Source organism: Macrosteles quadrilineatus, unplaced genomic scaffold (assembly GCF_028750875.1).
Source record: "Macrosteles quadrilineatus isolate MER2022 unplaced genomic scaffold, UCM_ALF_1.0 Scaffold_4__1_contigs__length_99947679, whole genome shotgun sequence".
NCBI classification, from domain to species: domain Eukaryota; kingdom Metazoa; phylum Arthropoda; class Insecta; order Hemiptera; family Cicadellidae; genus Macrosteles; species Macrosteles quadrilineatus.
In genome coordinates, this window is record NW_026542597.1 from 37087565 (window position 1) to 37112680 (window position 25116).

The 25116-nt window shown below is 30.8% G+C and overlaps 1 protein-coding gene across 1 annotated transcript in view; it reads right to left on the minus strand.

Annotated features, from left to right (window-relative positions):
- Positions 1-25116, minus strand: part of LOC128992132 (uncharacterized) — an 84990-nt gene that overhangs the window by 48566 nt on the left and 11308 nt on the right. The window contains exon 2 of the mRNA XM_054415563.1: positions 466-516. The gene's annotated coding sequence lies outside the window, so the exon portion shown is untranslated. The remainder of the gene's footprint in view (positions 1-465; positions 517-25116) is intronic.

Sequence of the window (25116 nt, forward strand, 5' to 3'; positions counted from 1 at the left end):
TTACCTGTTTAGTATTTCATGTAAATTTGCAGGTTTTAAGTAAAGTGTTTAAGAAGCAATTGAATGTTTATTGATTTGTTAGTGTAGGGCTGCTTTAAAAAGTGAATAACTATTTTTTAAATTTAATTTAGACCTTGTGTTCGAAGCATTTTAAATATGGTTGTGGATAAATTACTGGAGTGTAATTAATAAGTGGATAAATCCACTTTCAGCTTTTGAACGTCATTTTTCGCTACACTACAAAAACTATTTACTTTTTAAATACAAACAGATGACCATTTAAACAAAATTGTTATTTTTTGCTAAGCCTTCTATTGAAAGTTCAAGTTTACATTGATTGTAAAGTGCGAATTATGACTTAACAAAGTTCATATAAATTTCAGAGGAAATAAACTTAGTAGTCAAATGCTAATAAATTAAAAAAATATTAAATTATGTTAAAACTAATCTTAAATCACTACTCACCTTTTGGTTTAGTCAAAATCGACTCTCATGCATTGGTTCCATTGGTTTAATCTGGAAACAGATACATCGGCATAAACGAACAATCACTTTCCGATTTTCAGTTATTCTCCTTATGTACTAAATAGCTGATGGAATGTTTAACCTTAAAACTAAATGCACAGCTCGCAGCACATAAAAACAATAACGTAATTCAGGTTTTGATTTTCAAAAGGATGTGTGATTGATTGGGGGAGCGAGCTGGTCTAGTGGTTAGATCGCGGGACTTTGGTCTAAGAGGTCCCGGGTTCAAATCCCGCCAAATCACCAATGGATTTTATCTAAGTGAGAATGCCACAACCCCTAGTTCTAGCCTAAAGTAACGTGAAAAACAAACCCAGGCTCGTGCCTAGCGTCCTAGTACAAACAAAAACCTATTGATTCAAACGTTTTAAATTAAAAGATGCCCAAAATATACTAATTTACAGAATGGATGCCCAAATAGTGTAATTAAATATTAAACTATCTTCTTATAAACTTATCTTCTATCAAGTATAAGTATTTTAGGTATGTTGATACTTACTCGTACGCTACTCAAAGGAAACATATTATACAACGGATACTCAATGAAATTGCGTTATTCAACAGACACTTTGATCATAAACATTTACTGCATGTGTTTCTGAATGAACACAAATAATAAGGGATACCTACTCAAAGAGTAAATATTTCTTCAATGGATTCAAATTAACTCCTGGATTTACTAAGTTTGCTCAATGCACAAGGACTTAGTCTAAAGATAGTGAAACATATGTACTGAAGACTTAAATTTATTCAAATGCCAATTACTCACAAAACATTTAACTAAATGATGAGGTTTTTTATACACTCATGTATTTGATACAAAGGAATACTTGAACTTGCCGTTGTTTGGAATCACAACCGAGTTTTTAGCATTGCAGTAAAGAAGGTCAGGTTGTTTCCCTCAAGGCATTGTGTATACAAAATGCATGTGGAACTATAACAACTCCCTCTCCAGGGTTTTCTCAAGAGAGGATTCTGGGCTTGTTTCTTTAGCTTTACTGCTTAGATATCGATATATCGATAGCTACTTAGTCGTTTGTTATCAGATATAAAACAATACTTCAGAAATAACAAACCTAGTTTACAAGTTAGTTATAAACTAATGAAAATAATTATTTTTTTACGCATTTTTTAGTTTTAGTGCATTGGTCAATATTAATGGATACCTTCAAACTTTGAGCGAATTAATATTCAAATGCAGTACATTGATGAATTAAAATAAAAAAATGTTATAGCGAAGGCATATACGTTGTAGTAGAATAGATCGATGGCATATATGTATATGCCAAAAAAAGTCATGTGACTTAGTTCACAACACGAGTATTTTAGATGTAAATACAATACCCAATCATGTTCTGTTTTTAACTAACTACCTGTACTTATTCAATCTATCTTCAACAAACGTTAATTTATCAAAGTCTTGACGTGTATATTCCCTAATGGTAAATTATCTGATTCCCCATTCAGCTACGACTTCAAGGAAAGAAAAAAATGCATCAGCAAAAATGTATGTTTTTCTTAATTTTGTACCTCATAATTATTTCATAATTTTCCGGCTTTTAGATAATGAAATTTAACACAGGTAAAAAGTATTGGCTACAATCGTAAGTTTTTTTTCGAAGACTGTAATATTTTAAACAATTCTCAAATTATGCACCAACACGTCATATAAGATCATGTAACTTCCCTAAAAAACAAAACAATAGTTGTCTACGTCCCTTTTTCCTATACACTAAATCTGAATTTGATTTGTCTATATTGTCTATTATCTAAATTTGCCCATACACTGCTCCATTTGAGCTTAATTTAGGCACATATTCTAACAACATTTTCGAATAAATGTTAGCAGTGAACGCACGCTGAGGAAGACAGGGTGGGAGTGGGTAAGGGTGAAGTGGAGGGGGAATTAAAACCCCCCTTCGCAGAAGGCTGAGGCCCTTATATTCGAAAAGAGGAGGAAGTGTGTTATTTTAAAGCTCTGTTGAAATACGCCACAGAATGGTTGAATTAATTATATATTGAAATTAAATCTATGAGGTAGTATAATTAATTAGTAAATATATTTTCAACGTTACAGTATAAGTTCAATAAGTATATTTTTTATTCTTACGTGATAGCAGTTAAAAATACATTACCGTACAGCTAGATGACTTTACTGTCACCTAAGTATCAAAAATATTCTTACAGATAATTAACACTCATTCGTCTGCTTATGCCCCTTAACTCTAAGGTGGTTTAGAATCGTGTAAGTTTAAATTTAACGTACGACCTAAATAAAATTATCAAATTCTTTTTCAATTTTTAATTACTTTACATGTTTTTCTCAGTGATTCGTTCATAAAGCAGGGTGTGTACTGTTTATTAGAAAGGGCTCAGGAATTTCGGTTTTGGCTCAAATCCCGCCTTTACTAGATATAAAGTCAATGCTAATGGCTTGCGAGCTTTGGTGTAAAACCTTAACCTAGTTTAAGCCTAAATCTAGAAAAAATCAATCTTTCAGGCAAGGTTAACTTTCTCAGTATTTAAAAACTGGTCAAACCAAAACCACTTGATTCTTCTATTTAATTACATTACGAGTCACAAAACCCTTTCGCAGGGTATTGGAGCGTCCCCGTCTCCATAGCAACCTTAGTAATTACAACACAAGGTGACATCTGTGTCAATACGTGTTTCCTACTTCTGCATTACGACTTAAGAATTTCACAAAGCCCTGCGTCGTAATGACTTATCTGTGATTACATTATCTCATTCAGGAACAAAAATAGTATTTTGTCTTGTACAGAATAAATTAAACGTGGTGCAAAATATGTAGATTCCTATTTCTTCTCCAAGCGTTCAAGTACAAAAGAGGTTAATAAACGTGAAAATGTATGTAACACAAGTAGTAACCAGTTGCAGTTTAGTTTCCAATTAAAACACGGGAGTAAGAACATATCTAGCAGTGTTGAATTACTTTTTAAATTTTATTAAAAGGATGACATGCTTTTGTACCAGCTAGTGTGCTGTTCAAGGATTTCATAAAACCAGGAGGGATCGAACCAAGTTCCCGAGTTCAAATCCCGCCAAATTAAGCTTCATAGTAAAGCGTGATGCCGTGTTGTGTAGTATGGCTCTATGCTGGAGCCTAGTTTCCTAGGATACGACAGTGGGACATAAAAGCAAGGTAGATTAAGTTTAAACTTTTAAATGTGCTTTTTTACCACATTCATTTAGTCTCTATCTCCAAGAACTATACAATCCATTTGACAGTTTATCAAAACATTTATAGTTTCTAAAGCTACACTCTGGCAAAACGTAGTTTCAATTAACCGTCGGGTTGGTGGAGCAGAAGGGCAATTAAAACCGTAGTTTTCCCTCAGAGATTCAAACCAGGACACGCTCCAGCATATAAACCTCCGTCAGGGACATGATATTGATGTCTCAAGTTATAGAAATATATTAAAATTATAGTACTGCAGATTGAAGATGGGGGAATGAGAATATTTTTTAAGGTAGAAGATTTTTCAAATTTATTAAAAGAAATAAGTTGTTGCTAGGTATGTTTGTTAGTTACCTGAAAATACATATTCTGGCTTTAATTTTATAAGTACCCTAGGCCTATTTGATATTTTTATTTTATGAACATCATTCCTAATACTTCCAAAATAATTATTTGGTCGTAAGAAAAAATAATGGGTTAAAAAGTTTGACAAAAGGATAAGGAATAACGATCTTGCTCGTGTAAGTCGCGTAGAGCTTTTATAACTCGATATTATTTTATTTTTGTTTTAATAAATAGATTATTGAATAGGCCAACACAATGTGCTATTACACCAATTTAATATTAAAATTATTACATTTAAGCCATAATATGGTAATATTTCCCCGTTCTATAAAACTCAATACTTTTGTGTCCAAAGACCAATTCAGAGTTTGTATTAATTTTACGGGAAAAAAATAAAGAAACGTCTTAGAACACTTAAAACATATATTTACGCTTATACTGTTACTCACAAGACGGTAAATATACAAAAAGGTGGTAAGTGGTGATCGATTTCGATTGGACACTCCAATCATCATCAGACCCAATAGGTGAATGACCATTTTGATTAAATTTAATAACACGTACGATGCTGATCAATAAGTTATTTATTAATTATACTAAATTTATTATTTCTATAATTATATTTCTGGTTCCAACATGTAGCATTTGTTCAATTTAAACAGATTTGCTTAATGGTTAAAGCCAAATAGATTCAATGTGATTGGTAAGGCCTTTTAAAACCAAGGTGGTATTAGGTTTTAGGTGAATTTTTAATTGGGAGTCATATTTTTTCCACCGTGGGGTTGTAGCTTAGTTGCTTTCAACTATCCACATAAATAGCCAACAACTAATAAAAAATTACCAAATGAATCTATTTTAATACAACCAATCAAGTATATGTTTCTAGAAAACAGTAAAAAGTGAAGAATTACAGTAAAATTTGATCTCCCCTAGGAATATATTTAATATGTGATATAAGAGATTTGGATTATAAAAGGAACAAACGTCAGCCTACTCCAGAGACCTAGATAGACTCGGATCGATGTTGAATGACGAAGAATACTTGCAGTTGACACGCAAATGGAACCTGCTTGGACAGAACATCATTTATTCAGACCTTAGAGTGCTGGTATTCAGTGTATGAACTGAGCAAGGAGAATGTATACGAGCATTGAAATATCATAACGATATATTTGCAAACTTGTATGCTCACGTGTTCGAATATTGGGAATGTATCCTATGTACTAGTTTTATGAAATTGTATTCCAAGTTTTTAAGGTAATTCGTATTACTCTTAGTTTGATCAAAATATTTGTTTTTTTTATTGTCTTTAAGACAACCTTTCTCATTCACGTTGGGCTTTCTAGTTTGGTGATTATAATGGTGATCAAAATCCAAAGGTCCCCGGTTTGAATCCGAGAAAAGTTCCAGCTGTCCTTGCTTTCAGTAAAAGGTCCACTAAAGAGACAGCTGTCATAGTCAGTAACAAAGCTACACAGGGCATCTCACTAAACACATTCTTCAATCTCAATGTGTTACAGTATGTCCGTTTGCGTCTCCTTCGTTGTTGATAGTAATAATTTGCAAAGTATTCGTATATTTTTTTCCTATTTGTTATATCTTTGTTAATTCCGTTCATTGTGGTATATTGTTGATCGAAGCCTTTAAAAGGAACATAATCATTTTATGTAGTTTCAGATTCTATTAACTCAACAATTTAAAGGCATTATAAGGTGTGTTGGACTAGGGTTGGCTGTTGGATACGGGCTTATACAAAATGCATACAAGCTATAACTAGTGGCTCCCTTGCTACGTTGGTAGTTAAACTTTGCTCAGGTAAACGCGCTTTAAACATTTCTAACTAATAAATAATAATACAGTCTAACTAAACTCAACTCTTTAGTTAAGGTTTGACCATAAAATATGATGTGTTGTAAGGAAATATAAAACAGAAGTGGGAAACTTACATTATAAGTATGCCATTCAAATTATATAGGGTGTGAGATTTAACATAATCACGAGAAACACGGATCAAAAATCACATACAACCCACCTACTTAAAATTTGAACTCAAGATTAACTCATAGGAAAAGGTTTGACAACTTATTTTTGTGTAAATAGTATTAAGCAGGCTACTCACTGTTATTTGGCGGTTTCATACGTGTTGGGTGCGGATGAATTTAGCACCTTCATATTGTGTTAAAAGTATGGATTGCCACCAAAAACAACCGTAGTACCGAATTAAACCGAGAACTTCCATAAACAGGCATAATTAAAAATACAACGGATTAAAAATACCATTGCATTTTACCTATAAATATAAAAATAACTATTTCACTTCTTTACATTAATTAGATCATGCTTCTTTATTAGTTCAAGGGAAAGAAGTAAATTGATTCGACTATTTTGCTGAGAACCCGGCATTGGTCAGACTTCTTACTAAAGGAAATGAGTATTATGCGAAAATATTATATAACACGAAAATTATTACCTAAATCTAACACTAACCATAAAAACAAACACAGATACTTAAACATTTACTAAACACTGATAGTGATAGCGTGAGGTTTAAGACTTTAAACAGCAGAATACAAATTACATTTTAAGCACTCGATTAGTTACCAAGCTGCTTAAGGATCAGTTTACGCTAAAACCTTATGAAAGGGTAATTATAAACTTCTCCTCAAATGACAAGTTTACCCAAATTGGATCAACCCAGGTGAATTACAGAGCTAAACTCCATTAATGGATTTACCAGAAGGATTACTTGGCCTAACCAGTAGGAAGTGTTTGTAAACGAATTAAACTGATATTGTATTTAGCGTATTGGGAATCCTTTATTAATTACTTTTGTTTATCAGCACTTCCTTAAGAGGGGATTTAGGTTTGCAAATGAGAATGTAATGCTTAAAACCTAACATAATTATAAGGAATAGAGTACAATTTTGAAAAGTCTTTAAACTGGATTTTTATTCATGATTTATTGTTATGTCGAATGTTATTTTCAAATATAGGTTGGTAACACAATAGACTTCGAGCCAAGGACAGCAATGTCTTTCAGAATGTGGGTTCAGTGGTTCAGATCCTGGTAAATGCCAATATTTTTTTTAGTCACTTCACATTGAAGACGTCACCCTTGTACATTAATTAATTGATTGTGTTGTTAATTAATTAACTTAACCGGTTCAACCCTTGTTTTCCTGGATCCTACGTTCCTCGCATAGGTTTGAGCCTATGTGGATGAAAATGCAAGGTTAAAAGAAGCAGCCAAACTCTTAAAAAAAGAAGGAATCCGCTGTATATTAAAACATCTACATCATTAAGAATACAAATTATATTACTAACAAAATTTCTAGCCTTTTCATTTTAGTCGAATTTAATATTTTTCCCTAAACGCATTTCAAGAAGATTTCAATTTTGTTAAAAAAACAATTCGACCAAACTTTGTCTTCTATAATAGGTCTTCTATTCGCCTATTTCTAGAGTAAAAAAATGATATTGAATTTTATAATTTATGAAACTAAATAATGTTGATATCGTAGGTATAGATGTATATTCCATAAGTAAAGCTAAAATTACGATAATAAAAAATGAAAGAAATGATTTTATTATAATACACCTTTAGTATTTGGTCGGCACTGTATTTATCATTAACTAGTCAATCTATACGTTTAATTGTGTACCGTATGTCAACATTTACACAGTAAATACGATTGTATTCGAATTGCCATTTGTGTTGTTCATTTAATATTTATTATTAGCTATGTAAAAGTGTTTTTCAGGTATGCATTATGAGGAAATATTTATGGGTAATACAACTGACTGTACCCTTTGATCAAAATCCCTTTAGCTAAAATTGTTAACACTAACCAATAGGTACACATCATATACAACCACGGGGTCTAAAAAATTGGATAGATTTAATAATTCCATTTTTAAATTAAGTTATTAAAAAAATTCCTTTTTTAATATAATGACCCTTTTCATGGACAATTTGGATCAATTTAATTAATCAAAAAATTAAGAATGTTGTCCAACTGCATTTGGTGTATCATTGTTTAATTGTTTTGTTCCATCGGTTTCATTAATTTAATTTTTATGTTACAGGTCATAGGCTACTGTTTTGTTTGGTTTTTCTACAATACTAGATTTTACTAGTGAAATAGACTTTCCAAGATTTGACTTTCCTTTTCTTATTTTATAAACGTATTCAAACAAGTTTATGTTTGTATTCATAGAAGAGTTATCAGTAAGGAAACGTATTAACACCTTATTTGGCCTGACTAATCTGTGCAGACTAATTTCGTGAACGACTCCGCTTTACCTGCATAATTAAGTCACACTACACAAATTAATATGAAACTTGGTTTTAGTTTAACAATAAAGAACCTGTGTAACTGTAAATAGGTACTATTTTTATATGGTTGAATTTTCTCCAACCACTTGACCAACCTATTTTAAATTACGTATTTGTAGAAATATACACTTAATAAATAGATTTCTTGAAACATGTCTGAATAAATTTCTCAATAACGATCAAACCAATCGCCTAAAAGCACGATAAAGTGGGCGGCAATATCGCAATTGTTTTACAACCGAAGTGGTCCTTAAGTTTCTCTTTTACGGTACCTTCATACTCAAAATATATTTAGACGAAAAATAAGCAGTATTACTTTCTTCTTTTTTAATGGAATAGAGCTACGATAACAAATTATTCAATTAACGTGGTGCGTTTATGAAAGGGGTTCTGTTAAGCTTTTAATTTACATATCAATTGAAAACGTTCTCTTAAAATGCCTTTTTGTTATAAAAATACTTAAAAACTTATTTTTGAAAAACTCGATTTTAAATTCTTTTACTGTGATTTAATTTACAACAGAAATATTTTGATGTTTTGTAATTTCTTTATGAAACTTTCATTGTACACCCTGTATATTTTTGCCTATTTTCATTTGTTCATTTTTAAGTATTACTTTTTAGCCATGGTGAAAAATATTGTATAATCTTTAAATATCATATATGAATGTATTTTTTCTGAACGAAGGTCATCATTAAAGGTATCCTATATTTTTGGTATACAATATTTAACGTTTAAACTCTATTAATTTTTTATATTAATGAAAGGTGCCTACTGTTTAGCCTACGACCATTTTGAATATCTATAGGTACTTGCGAAAGCAATTTTATTCTATTAAATCAAACGTGTTTGTGCAACTTTAATTACACTTCTGATGTTGAATTAAATGATTTCATAAAAATAATGCCTGCATCACTGTTGATAGTTAACTATTTATTGTATAAAGTATAGTTACATACGCAAACTATATATCTTGAATAGCATAAAAAATTTCACTCAATAATAAAAGTGGAGGTGAATTGAAGAATATAGTGATGGAAAAAACTGTCTATTTATTTACTTTATATAAAACATTTTGTTGTGTTTATTACATTGCATATTTTTCATAGAAAGCATTCAATATACTCGCATTTATGTACAATCAGACTGTAACAATCAATACAAGTGTGGCATTGAGTTATTTTGCTACGTACTTCTAGCAATTTATTTACTTCCAATAAAACGCTTCACAGCAAACAGCGCCATAACAAAACCGCACCTCCATTAAGATGATTCGACAGCTAATCCATACCTACACCATTCCTCACTTATCGCATTGTTGGTGGTTGAAAAACGCAATCCACTATTCCATACAAAAATGTTATTGTAAGTGGTTGGATCTTTATTTCAGATAATCAATAGTTCACCACGATTTCGATTTAATCGAACTTGTACAAATATTTCAGTAACTTTATTACTAGCTTATGCTTATGAATCATGAGTTTTTGTTCTTTTTTACATAAAAACAAAGGATTTTTGTATACACTATTCGCTAAATGTACTATTTTGAGGACCCTACATGTTTAATATTTAAGATTTCAAAAAGTCTCACCGTGGAGTATTAATCCAAACTTACTTCTTTGTTCCATACTATTGCACAATTTATGCTAGTGTTAAATTTGAACTATGTATTTTCTTATTAATACCTTATTATGAATGTCAATTGTTAGGTACAACTGACTGCTTACCTACGATAGAGTCTTAACTGTTTATTACTCTCCTTTTTACATATACATTTTTGTTTTTTGTAAGCGTGAATATTAGTTTAGACTTCATTGTCTGTGTAAAACCTAATCTTCAAACAATATAAATTAAACTTCTATGTAGGGCCTATATAATTTTTGTATAGTTAATTGCATATTAAAAAATCTAATTTTTTACCAAAAACTTCATTAGAAGCCAACCACGTTAGTACGTTAAGATCGCAAGTAATTCTGTAAAGTGCTAATTACTTGATTCTTTTGATTGATTATCATATGAGGGTTTTAAGAAAATCTACAAAATTAGGGCAGTTTAATTTAGCCTATGTTTAGAAAAAAGAGAAAGAAGATGTCTATCTAGGACTTATAAAGAACAGAGTGTCTTCTAGTTTCTGGATGCATTTAATTTTATGTAAAATCACAATATAACCTAGCCAATTTATAGTCGTAGAAGCGACGTATCTGGGTGAATGCAGACATAAGCCTGTCTCTGTATGTTATGGAGCCAAGATAACAAACAACAAAAGAACGAATCGATCGAGAAAGATGATCTCGGTCACAAACTACCGCTCTTAGAGGTGGATATGTTTAATATATTTTCCACCATTTTTTTTTATTTTTTTTTTTACTTAATTATAAAACCATATAATTTTGCAAATAAAGATTGTCTTGAAAGCAATACATCGAGATTTGAGTAAACGTCCTTATGAAATCCATAAAAATACAAAAGTTTATAATCTATAATGTAAACCGTTTGATAAGTATAGTTTTAATGACTTTGAATTACCATTAATTTTTAACCATAATGATAGTAACCATCGACTAACAAAAATATTCACTCTACTTTAGAACCATAGATGATCAAGATCATTTCAAAGATAAAACTAGATATGTCCTTTTTCACGTCATTGTTGAGCATTGAAGGTTGTCTATACTTCTCAAAAATTATGTTTAAATCCATATCACAACTAGGCCTACTTCCTAGACAAAAGGATAACTTGTTTACAAAAATTGTAAAAAAATCAACTAATTAGTATTTTGACGAACATTTCAACTTAAAACTTGCGTTTTTGGAAAGCACATTAATGAGGTAGATCAGCCCGCAGCCATAAAAACCAAAGTGGGTCCCGCAAGACTCTACACTTCTCGTCAAATTTTATCTCGCTTCAGACTGCACGATTTTAAACTATAAAGCTGTAGGTAGGTCTAGTTGTATTTTAGTTCCAGACCCGGCATAACCAGTAATAGAGTTTATTCAGAGGATACCGTAAAAATGTTATATAGCTCGTTGTTGTAACCATATTTCTACTATTTTAGGTATATTTAGTATAGTAATTGAATATTGTTTAATTTATTTTATATATATATATATTTAATGTTGTAAGAAAATTGTTTACCGTCATTTCATATTTAGTCCAGTATTTTATTGCACATGGAATCATATATTCATTGACTTTAGATTGACCGGGTTTATTTTTATACTTTTCTAAAATAAGTAGTTAGGTTTATTTGAAACAATTATAAAATAATCTTGAAAACAATTTGCTAACTTATAAAAATGAATTGGTATTTAGTAGCTCTTGGGTCAAGATAAGGATTGTGTTCCGTGTTTGGATTGTCAATGAAAAGGTATGATGAGTAAGTTTCTGACTCAAAACAGTTATGTTTCTGAACAAAGTAAAATAGATTTATTTTTTTAATACCTCTGCATTCTGCTCCAAAATCTCCTAGGGCTTGCATCAAGAATTTTAAATTTGATAAAATGGTTTTTTAATAATAAATACTTGTTAAGAATATATATTGTATATTTTGTATTAATGTTTGAAGTCTTGACTAATATTATATGTATTAGCTAAGTAGTCCTTCGGAGGATAAAAATATATGTTTTTCGGCACTGCTGGGTATTTACACATAATTTGTAATAATTACAAAACGTTAAGTAGTTGCAACCATCGATGTATAATAACTCTACATTATTATACATTATTACCACAGGGAGTTATTATACATCGATGGTTGTATTCCGAATTGTAGATTATTACGGCATATTTGTACATACCTCAGGTAGTGTTGAAATAAATAGTTAAAACTAGTATTTAAATAAAAAATCCTAAAGAAATTTTAAATTTGGCCAATACAAACCATGTTTTATTTCAATTACCAATTTCAAAATATTTTTTTACAAAGTTTACAAAAATTAAAAATTACAAATAATATGTATCACCTTTTATGACCAAATACGAATCGACAATGAATAGATATGCACCTCACATTCATCCCTAATTTGTTGTGACAAATAATAATTAATATACTAAAGATTTAATGGCGAAAACCATATATTGGCATCAATTAATATGGTGAAAATACGTTTTGTATTGTTAAAGTACATCTACTTAATACATTGCAATTAGATTGTGCTTATTTCCACTGCAAAGAATGAGAAGCTTAGTGACACTTTCTCTAGTATTAACTATAGCCATTGACTAGTCAAAGCTATAGCTTAAACGTATTTTAATTCCTGTTATTAATTTATTATTTCAACTTTTGAGCCAGGTGTATTTTATTGTGCTTATATATTTATGTAATTTATATTATAATTAGTTAAAAGAATCTATACTTATAAAAGGCAAAGCCCTCACTGACACACTCACTCACTCACTCATCACTAATTCTCCCACTTCCCATTTACCTAGGAGGCTGAAATTTGGTACACCGATTTTTTAGGCATTAAATAGGAAAACTAAGTTGTTTTTATTCTAATCGGACTCTCGGGCTCCGCCCCAGTGGCTCTGGAGTTTCCCATGTTAACCTTATGATTTTTCATATTTAAAAAGAATTAATGAATCTTATCAGCTGTTTTAATTAAACAGGTTGGTTCTGTTCTATGATGTTCAACAGCATTATAGTTACAAGGATTACCAACAGGGTGCAGCACTATTATTTTTTTTTTAATTTATGACAACAGCCAATTTGCAACCAAAAGGTGAGTGAGCGTAGCGAACGAACTTCAACCAGGACGTGATTGAGCCATGCGAACGAGCTCATCTTGAAAATTAAGAAGTTAAACGGGGCAAAGCCCGCGGGTACAGCTAGTCAATTATAAATTAATTGTAGTATAAACAACCTGATGTTTGTTGCGTTGGCTTTAACCAATGCCAAAAATTTACCCTGATTTAATTAAATTGTTGGCTGAATGAGATCAAAAGTTTATTATGGAATCGTATTCCAATAATTAATCATTAGTTGAAACAGTTTATAAACGAAGTTATTTATTACCTTTATTGATTATGTTTTGCAGTAACAGTTTTGAGAAGCATTTTTTTGAGTTATAGAATTTTTTTAAGTGAAGTATTGTTTGAGGTAAAGCATTGTTTTGAGTAAAAGCATTTTTTTTTTAAGTGAAGTATTGTTTGAGGTAAAGCATTGTTTTGAGGTAAAGCATTGATTTAAGGTAAGGAAATGTTTAGAGGTAAAGTATTGTTTTGTGTTAACGCACTGTTATGAGTTAAAGTATTGTTTTGAGTTAAAGTATTGTTTGGAGCTAAAGCAATATTTTGAGGTAAAGCAATGGTTTTGAGTTAAAGTATTGTTTTGAGGTAAAGTAATGTTTTGAGGTAAAGCAATGTTATGTATTGTTTTGAGGTAAAGCATTGTTTTCAGATAATGCATTGTTTTGAGGTAAGTTTTGTTTTTTTAATAAAGCATTGTTTTGAGGTAAAGCACTGTTTTGAGGTAAGTTTTGTTATTTTAACAAAGCATTGTTTTGAGATAAAGTATTATTTGGAGGTAAAGCAATGTTTTGAGTATAAGTATTGTTTTGAGGTAAAGCAATGTTTTGAGGCATAGTATTGTTGTGGGTACTATGACACATGCATTTGACGAAGAAAATTCTTTTCTATTGCGTTACTTTATAAAATTAAAACCAATTACTATACGAGTAATATACTATTTTAAATCAAAAACTATGTAGCAATGTTAAATACACTTTGTATTTATATTATATTAAACTCAAGTTTAATTACCATAAAACGACAATACCGTGTAGTAAATACACTTTTGTGTTTCAGAAATAAGTAGCCATTGATTTAAAGTGTTATGTGGTTTCATAAAGGATAATAATGCTTCATTAGCTCTAATGGACTCTCATTCGTAGATGCTTTACCTCTACTTCTATAACAAATCATTGCTAGAACAAACAAGGTTGAAATTATTTTTAGGACATTATAATGTGGTAATATGTTACTTTTATGAAATCAAAATATGAAATTTTAATTAAATAGTTTGATACGGAATATTCAACTAATAATATACGAAATAAATTAACTAAATACAATTTCCACTGTATCTATCAATACAATTAATTATGAGATAAGGCGTTGAAATATTTAACGAGAAATCCAAAATTCTACAGAGTAAAGTTTAACCATAAAACCAACAGTTAACATCAATGTTTATTGTTCATCAAGGTTAAACTCTTTCTAAAAGAGACGGAAGGGTCTACCTTTTCTGCGTCAACTTTCAATTTAAATGTAAATTACGAACCGCAAAATCCCATCAGCTAGGAGTGACAGTTGATATATGGGCTCCATAGGGAAGAATGTGTAGCTTCACTTCAATTACCGATAATTACTCTATTTTACTCAACACGTTTTTCTCGGACTTTATTCTTTTTATCAATCTATAACAGGAATGGTACGCAACCAAGTTTCTTGACGATCTGATTTTAATTTTATATTAAAAGTTGTTATGTATTCAAGAAGAGTTTTAGTTTGTTATATTATATAAAGATAAGTTGATCTCATCAATATTTTTATAAGTTTCTCTTCGGGCCTGGTGAAGGAACCAACCAACAATCAGACAAGGGTCAAAGTCCAATAGGCTGACTAGCCAATCGAGAATACACGGAGCGCCATACGACGTTATGAACCCGGTGAGTAAAGTCAACTCGTTTTAAGCATTGTCTGCCAGTGTCTTGTACCTGTCCAGTTCTGTTCATTTACATTGTTTGAGTCTTAAAAGAAGTAATCGTTAATATACTAATGGTTAAGTAAAAATAAATATAAAGTATTAAAAAAATGAGGTTAAATAAGTTTTTTTATAGTCAACCTAAATAATGCCCTACCTAAAGATATTAACCTAAACAAATACAGTTTAATTTATAATTCTGTTCACTACAAATAATAACTATTGATAAACTTCCCACCACAGACTGTGATTTAAGTATTTCTTGATTATTAATTAATAATGTATGGGATGAATTAAAAATCACCTGTAATAAGTTTTGAAATATTTATAAAACTAGTTAGAGATAAAGTTAGTTAAAGGAATCGATGATAAATATTTAGTCAAACACAATAAAATATCCCCATGCTCGTTAATATGGCATCAATTGATTCAAAAATTAAGAATGATTTTATTAATCACTTTTATTGAAGTCAGCGGAACTCAGTTATTTATATTTACTCACATTTATGTTGTTTAAATTGTTAACAAAGTTTTTTGTACTTTTATTGATAAACGTTTGCAGTTACGGTTAACAGGTAAAAGTGATGTAAACTTAAACTTTCTATTTCAGATATAAATACCCCCGCCGCCGCAAACCTGCAGACTAAGCGAATTTCCATTTGCCTAATTGGATTTACACTTAAATGTCTCCTTAAAAATATCACATTTATTCCCTATTTAAATAGCATTAGTTTAACAAGTAATTAGGTTTGCTGCAACAGGGAGGGTAAAAAGGGTTTTTTTTTGTAAAGTGTTAATAGTTTAGTATAAAATTAATGTATTTTCTAAATTTGATCAAAATGTGCTCATAAATAAGCAAACTACAATAGTTTACAATTTTCTCCATAGGAATTTTAAATTTACACTTTTTTGAATTTTCTCCGTAACCATTAGGCATACAACAGTGCTTCAATATACTAAATAATTTCTTTTTTTAAGCTCTACAAAATGGTTGGGAAATAAATTCCAAAATTTTAAGTTTTTTAGGTCAAAAATAGGAAAAACCAATCTTTACCTCATAAAATCCCCCAAAAACCCCTGTTTCCATGGTACGATCATGCTGGTTCGCGAACTCGTTTGAATAAACGTAGTACACGTTTGTACAAAACTTCATCAAAACCGGATGATTTTTGCTCAAATTAGCTAACGGACAAATATAAATATATATATAAATGTGAATTTGGACGGATGGTGTTTTTGGCCTCTAGGGACCTCAAAACGAAAAAGTAAATCGGTCCCGGGTCCAGGTCTAGGTAATGCTATAAAAAGGAGGAAAATGACCTAGACTAATAAAGGATAGGGTAAACATCATAAAAAAACACTTTAAAGTCTTAGAAGCGACCTATCTGGGTGAATGCATTCATAAGCCTGTCTCTGTGTGTTTATGGAGCCAAGATAACAAACAACAAAAGAACGAATCGATCGAGAAAGATGATCTCGGTTACAAACGTTCCGTGAGGTGGATATTCCCATATACTTCCCATAGTTTCCAGTAAAACTTTGTACTAGAAGAACGTCATATTTAGAGTCTATCATTTTTTGGAGAACCATTTACAAAATTGAGAGTTGCTTGAATTTTATAAACCATTAGATCCATTATGAATCCATCTACGTCATTACGAAATCCATAAATGCAATGGTGTACAGTCTGTAATTTAAATTCTAAGATATGTATAGTTTGATCAATATCTAAAGTACCATTAATTTCTGACCATGATGGTACTAAATGATTAACACGCAAAATATGTCCTACTTATAACTATAAATGATCAAGAACATTCGTAAGATAGAACTGGATGATTCGGCAATGTCATTTTAATCTATATTGAGAATTTATAACTGTTAATAAATTATGAGAATCTTTTTCTTATATTTTTTTATCGCACAAAATTGTCTGCGATTCTAACGGATCGCTTTACTCGTATAAGGCTAATAGATAGACCAAAAGCCCACAGTTTTACATCAATGTTTATTGTTCATTAATGTTAAACTCCTTTTAAAAGAGACGGAGGAATCCACCTATTTCCTCGTCGGCTTTCAATTTAAATGTAAATTACAAACCGCTGAAGCTCTTCGCCTAGGAGTGAAAGTCAATATATGAATTACTTGGAAGTAACGTGGAGCTTTACTTTAATTACCGATAATTACTCTATTTTATTGACATTTTTTCTGTCCACTGGCTGTAAAATCTTTTCTTTAAATTTTTTAAACTAAACCCGATAATCAACTTAGACGTTTTCACCATCTGACCTATTGATTTTTGGTTGGTAATGATCATAAATATGTATATAAAGAGTCGATGAATAAAAAATAAACAATAGTCTACTTATATGTAATAGTATGATGAACAAATGTTTTTCGTGGTCATTGTGTATTTATTTTTACATAATTGAATTTAACAAAATGGTGTCCTTGTTTACCAACAGAGTAACTTGTGATACATAATTCCTATTACAAACTAAAAAATTCTTTTTTCCTTATAAATAAATCCTTGTTTTTCCTTATATCCTTGGTGGTCATAAGCACTTAAATACATTTTAATTCTTATGCATATTTCAAGCTTATATTACAGATATTCAGATATTTAGAGATATTTTACGGTGCCAAGATAAGAGGATACAGTTAGTTAAATAGTCTAAGCTAAATGGATTTAGCTAATTAAAGTAAAACCAAACTGGTGCTCAATGCAGCTGCTTCCGCCGATGTTAGTAATTAAGCTTCATAAAATGGTTGTTGGTTTATCAGAGGGATGGCGGATATTCGAAACATTTTAATTATCAAACCGATATAAGCACAGTCATTTCTACCTTAATCAGTTAGGTTTTACAGCTATGGTTGGTGGGAAAAGGTATTGCATGACCATAATAGCATGGTATGTTGGTTTTTACCATTCCTAGTATTATTTTTAAATCACAAACAATAGCCCCAATAACAGTAATATTTATATCACATTAGAAGTAAAGTCAAACACCAAACTAAACTCTTGTTCATTAATTAAAGACGCCAACATTGTGTAGTAAATGCACTTAGTGCCTCTGAAATTAAAAGTCTCTGCATCAAAGTAGGTCTCATGAGGTTTCTTGGAGAAGAAAAATTGTTCATTATTAAAGTCATTAGTTATCTAGACTTTTATTCCTGGTGCTCAAGTTCTACTTTTGTAATGAAACTTTGCTAGAGCTAAGAAGGTTCATTTTTTGAAGTAGATCACAAAGTTGTAATATACTGTATGAACGGAATCGGTAATTAATTTTCATCGTTATGCTTCAAATACAAATATGCTATAGTGATTTTTTGATACAATATCCCTCTCGATCAGTGCTTAAATGTTTTTATGAAAGCTATAATTTGCCAATCTGCTAATTATTATGTATAGTAATTTAACTCTTTATCCATTAGTATTGGCTGTTTCAGTTGAAAGGTTATTTGCAATATTTATAGGCATGAACTGTGGATGCGATGCTCCCATGTGGATAAACGTCCGCACTAGTGAGTACTACGACTATCTGCAGTGCTATCCTGATAATTAGACCAATTCTTTAACTACAACGAAAAATGTGGTTCGGATTCCACTATAAACTGTAGAAGGTCCCTTTAGTTGCCATTGGCTACATGATCTTTTAATTACCAGCTGTGTCTAAGGAACATGTTGGCCTCAGTCACTAACAAGACTACAAGATCGCACCACTCATCCTACATTCATCTTCATTCATACATGGCTTAAAATACCTACATTCGTATTTCGTACCATTTCATAATACTGTAAAGTATAAAGTGTTATTGAAGGCAGATTTTACTTTATGGTCATATATTTTGGTATGCTGTTAAAGCCTTTTTGGTAATATTCCTATAAGAATATAAAACTATAGAAAATAGTATTAACAATCAATTAACTATTTAACTATTTCATAGCACTAAATAGTATTATTTATATATGAAATAATCAAATGGTTACAATCAATAATTCTACGTCTTGATAAGTTTTGTGCCGTGTGTATGTGCTCAATGCTCAACGGCACTGTTTAATTTGTTGCGTGGTTGGTACTACTGGCCGTGTCTGCTGGACGTTCGTCGGATGACATTTTGTGGCTCCCGTTTTTCAGACTTTGGGTTTGAGATTGTTCCAAAACTACGGGGTTTTCTTCCGGAAGAGTTTTCTTTTGTGAACCCTGAAGTTTTTACCTTCATAGGTCCCTTTCCATCATCGTCAGCTTGACGTACTTTGGCTAAGAGTTTTCATACCACGGGTAAGTTGAATTCGCCAGGCCTAGTCCTCGCTTATTTCATTTTGTTTCATTTTTCACTGTTTCACTATTGTTCAGAAATGTTTTATAGAGTCATTTTGATGTTTATTGTACTGTTTTCTGAGAGTTTCGAGTCCACTAGATAACACAATGTGCATGCCTCGTTGAGTTAACTTTGTCAGTACAAGTGATATTAAAAGTTGAGCCAATTTTCTTGTTTAAGGTTAAAAGACCAAGTTAAAGTGTTAACGTCATTTTTGTGTAATTTTTGAGTCATTTTGTGTAATTTCTGTGTTTAACTGTGAGCTGGTCTGGATCCAATCATGTCAAAAGTTTCTAGGCTAGTTCTAATTTTGTTTGTGCTAGTAACTTTTGCTAGCCTAAATTGTTGCTCTGGTCAATTACAGTAGCCTAGCCAAGATAATAACTTAAATATCCATTTTGTTTGTCCTAAACTTGTGAATAGTAAGCAAGCACATTCATGCACTTTTATTCATGTGAGATCATGTTACCTTTCTCTAGAGAACCATGTTGATTAGGCTAGACTACAGAACAACTTTGTAAAAATGTGGTCGCTGACTGCAGGTAAAGAGAATGTTTTACGCCCTTTGAATTATTCAGGCCTAGTGCAACCTAAATATATGGACTCCGAGACATGTTAGCTTAATTAGGCCAGGTCAGTGATCTATACTTTGTATCAGGGTCGGCGACTCCACTTGAAACCCGCCACCATTAGAATGCTAACTACTGCACCACGATGAGCCTTCTCCCGGGCGGATGGGACTGCGTCACACCACTGACTGTGCACCACCACCCACTGATGGTGACACCTACGCAGCTAGGCCTATGTCTACTCCGGCCTAATACCGTGCTGCAGTGTCTGGGAAGCGGCCACCATGTTCTCGGCCTACTTCTACTTCCTGCTAACTCACCTGGATACCAGCAAGGTTTTACGGTCAGGTCAGTCCAGTCCATTTGGAGAGTCTCATCCATCATGAAGAAATCTCACTCAACATAGGCTTTTATTTAACTTATATAACAAAATCTGTAATCTTTTTACCTGCAATTTAACTAATTAGTCTTTCCTCTCTAAATTTACTTACTTAATTTTTTTCCCCTATTTTAAATTCTATTCCTTAATTCTGTTTCACACCCCTTGATTGAGGGTAAAACCCTTTTTTTTGCCCTTGACGGTTAATTTTAACCGCTTGGAATATATTTTTGCGAGGCGACCACATTTGTTGATATGTGTAAATGTTTTTCATGTTCGTTTAAATGTAAAAAATTATTTATTTTAATGTAGGATAGCCTAGGACTAAAGGCATTAAATTAATTGTTTTAAATGATTTTTATAAGGTGGCCACCTAAGCTAATTTGTTTTAAATTTGTTTGAGTTAGTATACTAAATGCTTTTGCAAAATGTCACTTACGCCTAATGTCACTTAACTCGATTTTCATTTTTAAATTAAATTTTATTTTTATTAAAGAAATTTTTAAATGTTTTAAAAGCTTTAACTTAATTATTATCTTGGCTAGGGCAATGTGTTATTTATTATTGTTATTTAAGTATCATTGTTGCATTTATATATATATATATTAGAATGAATAAATTTATATTTGTGTCCAGCCAGCTCTTGTGTTGTTATTGTTGGTCCTCCACCTCAGCAATATTGTGCCGGAATCCCACCATTGATTTTGCGCTTCCAAGGGCTTCACCCTTTTGATCAATGGAGTTGGGAATTCGGTTACAGTTTTACCTATTTCTTAATGCCGTTATACAACTCAAAAATTGCTAATAGGTTATTGTTAACTTATCGCACGAATACAAAATATTAACTTAGGGCCTAGATCATATTTCTAATTGCACATATAATTGTATACATATATATCTAGAGGGGTAATTCAATACATAGCTTAAGCTTATTTTAATCAAATCAATTCCGTATAACAAAGAACTTGTTTGCTGATATTAAAACCGTAGATTATTTGCAAGCTTCTTTATTAGATTAGAAGTTTCTGATCTGATTGCATATCCTGTTGTTGACACTCTTTCAAGACTAGTCCATGCCATTTTCATGGATAGGCTTCCACGGTCGTCACTTATATATATACAGTCTTGGCCTTCGGGATTCGACCGCGTCCTGTACACTATGTACAGAAAGTACCGACGTTTCGGCCACATAACAGTCAGCCGTCTTCAGGGCGAGCGAGAACTATCACCGTAGTCACCAGAACTCAACTCTAACTGCCACAGTAAAGTTATTTTGAAAACATTAATTTAAATATATAAGTATACGAAAGTTAAATTCAACTAATATATACTGTATGGCTTATTAACTAAGACTCGTTTTCCAGCTTTAAGTATACATATTTAAGGACGAACATGTTTTTTCGTTACAAAAAGCACGTTAATGAAGTATTTCAACCCCCTTGAGCCCGCAGCCATCAAAACCAAAGTGGGTCCCGCAAGACTCTACGCTTCTCATCAAATTTTATCTCGTTTCAAAACTGAACTATTTTTAAATATAAAGTTTTACTTTAAAGACATTGCTAAAACGGTTCTTAAACTTATAAACTATTGTAATAAGTCGTTCGAAACTCCGAATAATTTGAAGTTTTTGCTGTTTTTCGAATTTCATTTTTGATATATCTCCTGCAACATTTACCACAAGTTTCGCAAAACTCGGACAATTTTAACAATCGATTGCAAGTATTTCATTTTATTTTTCCTAAAATCAAATAATATTAATCTATTTTGTTGATTAAATAATATTAATCTATTTCGATGTTTCTTGAATAACCTCAAGTTGTATTAACTACTAAAAATAGCTTTGCCGCTTCAAAACTATCCAATAGATGTATTTTAATTGTACTGTTACTCAGCCTTCTAATGATCATACCACTTAACTTCTTATTTTCAGGGTAGGGACCACCCAGTTACACATTAAAACCAAACATTAATTATTAATAACATGAGATTATTAAACATAACCTAGTAATAACATAACATTCATTGGGCAAACGTGAAAAGTATATTAATCAGTAATATGAGTTGTATAAACCTACAAGGAAATTAAATTTGTATTTTCAACTGAGTTATTTATTTACTGACATAAAATAATTAAATAAACAAATTATTTAAAAACTTTCATTTTTACATGATTATTATTATATTTAGTAAATGTAATTTACATTTCAACAACAATTAGATATTTTTATCATTTAACACTAGGTAATGCAAATATAGTTTTTTTGTTATCAAATATTAAAATAACCATTTGAAAATATTTACAACACTATAACCTAATTTACATTTACACTAACGATTTTGACAAGCACCCAATAAGAACGCTAAGCCAAACGAATAAATTAATTACTTGATAAAAGTGACAATTTGCTTCAATTACTTCTTCCAAAGTTATATTTTAACTAGATTAGTTATTTCTAATTACACCTCATCTACTAATGACGACTTAAAGACTGGTATCGATTTGTTATAATGGAAAACCTCTTGAACTATAATACTACATTTACAAGTAATTTTGGTATTTATTCATCTTACACAAGAAACTTTAATTATAAAGCTAAAAAACACATGAAAGTTTAGTAACTGAAACCAGGACGTGATTGAGCCATGCGAACGAGATCATCTTGAAAATTAAGAAGTTAAACGGGGCAAAGCCCGCGTGTACAGCTAGTGTATTTAATAAACTTAAACCTAAGAACTTGAGGTTAGTATGTAATATTTCCTTAGCTGAACTTCACAGTTTGCACCGAAAAACTCACATGAATTGTGTTGGTTAATTTATATTTCAATAAATATATTTTACATAGGTAGCGTTAAACTGTACAGTTTGTTTTAAATAAACGAAGAAATGACATTTTGATTTGAACACCATGATACGTGATAGCGAGTCAGCTATTGTATGGTAATGTTGTATACGTTTTCAAATTATATAAATATAAGCTTACATTCGGCGATATTTAATTTTTAGATGTATGTTTACTTTTTAAGCTCAACTGAAAGTTTCATTACTGTTGAAAAATATTTAATTTTTTTATTGGCTTTGCCATGTTATTTAATTTGATGTAAAATGTATTTTAGAGCACTATTCCGTTTACACTCGTACGTTAATAATTTAAGACACTACACACTTTTACTGTATAGTAGATTTACATAGTATACGTGCAAATAAATAGTATGATAAAATGTGTTAAACATGTACTCATACAAAACTTTTAAAGGGTCACCAGAAAATCCCACAGTTTTACATCAATGTATATTGTTCATTAATGTTAAACTCCTTTTAAAAGAGACGGAGGAATCCACCTATTTCCTCGTCGACTTTCAATTTAAATGTAAATTACAAACCGCTGAAGCTCTTCGCCTAGGAGTGACTGTCAATATATGAATTACTTGGAAGTAACGTGGAGCTTTACTTTAATTACTGACAATTACTCTATTTTATTACTTTTTCCTTCCTCTGTGGAAATAACTGTGTGGTTGGGACATGTTGTTATTTAGTAATATTAATTATATTTAGTTATTTGATAACACGTACGATGCTGATCAAGAAGTTATTTAGTAATATTACCTAACATACATTTATTTTTATGCACAACAAATGCCAACACGCAATTCTAGTGATAATTCAAAATACAAACTATGGATAAAGGTATTCAATAAATATATAACCAAAATGATCATTAAAATCTCCAAATCACATGTAATTATTTTTTTGACACGTGAAATGTATACTAACATTTAAAGGATTCGAAGGTGATTTAATTTAATTACTTAAAGTTAAACCAACCCGGCACTCGTTGCAATGGGCTTTAACTAATGTAAAAAGTTAATCCTGATTTAATTAAATGGTTGTATGATTAGGGTCAGAGGAATGTTTTTATTTTCGTTTACAAATTCATAAACAATTTTTTACACACTAATCAAATGGGTTTTGCAGCTATAGATAAGAGGTACAAGTTTTGTTTAGTTTAAAAATATTGTTTATAATTTTACAATAATAATCTGATTAAACTATCATGTTATTCTATTTGAAATCACTTAATGTACCGGTATAACAATTCTATTTGAAAAAAATTATGAATTTTGCTTCATCATTTTAAATTATTACAATTGATTGTAAGAAAAGGCATTTTGTTGATACAATGCTATAACATGTTTTAATTTATCTCTATCAACATAATTTCAACATTCTATATATTTCCATATTAACGCGTTTAACGAAAGATGTAAACTTGAGCTATTTCTTACTAACTTTGACTTATGAAGCAAAATACAAAAAAAAAACTAATATTATAGCTATGTTTTATACCGAACAAGGCTGATGTTTAATGTTTCTTTTGTTGTGACATTCTTGAAAATTCTTATAGAAAAGAAAAAAAACTAGTGTTAAGTTTATAAAGGTTGAATCAGATGACAAATTGAATACGTCTCTTTTAAATTTTAAGATAAAAAAATTAACTTAAGATTGATATTTGAGAAAACAGCCAATAGAGTTTTTAGTCATAAATAAATAAAAGTTTTCTTTTTTAGTATTTATTTCAAGAAACAGTGCTTTTCTTGTTATACATGGAGATACAAAATCAAACACATTTTTATTCAGCACCCGTGTATCATAGCTATGGTACTGAACTACATTTTAGTTTTTTTTTATCTTTATTTATCAGTATATAGTAGAGACTTACAATATGGTTGGGGAATTT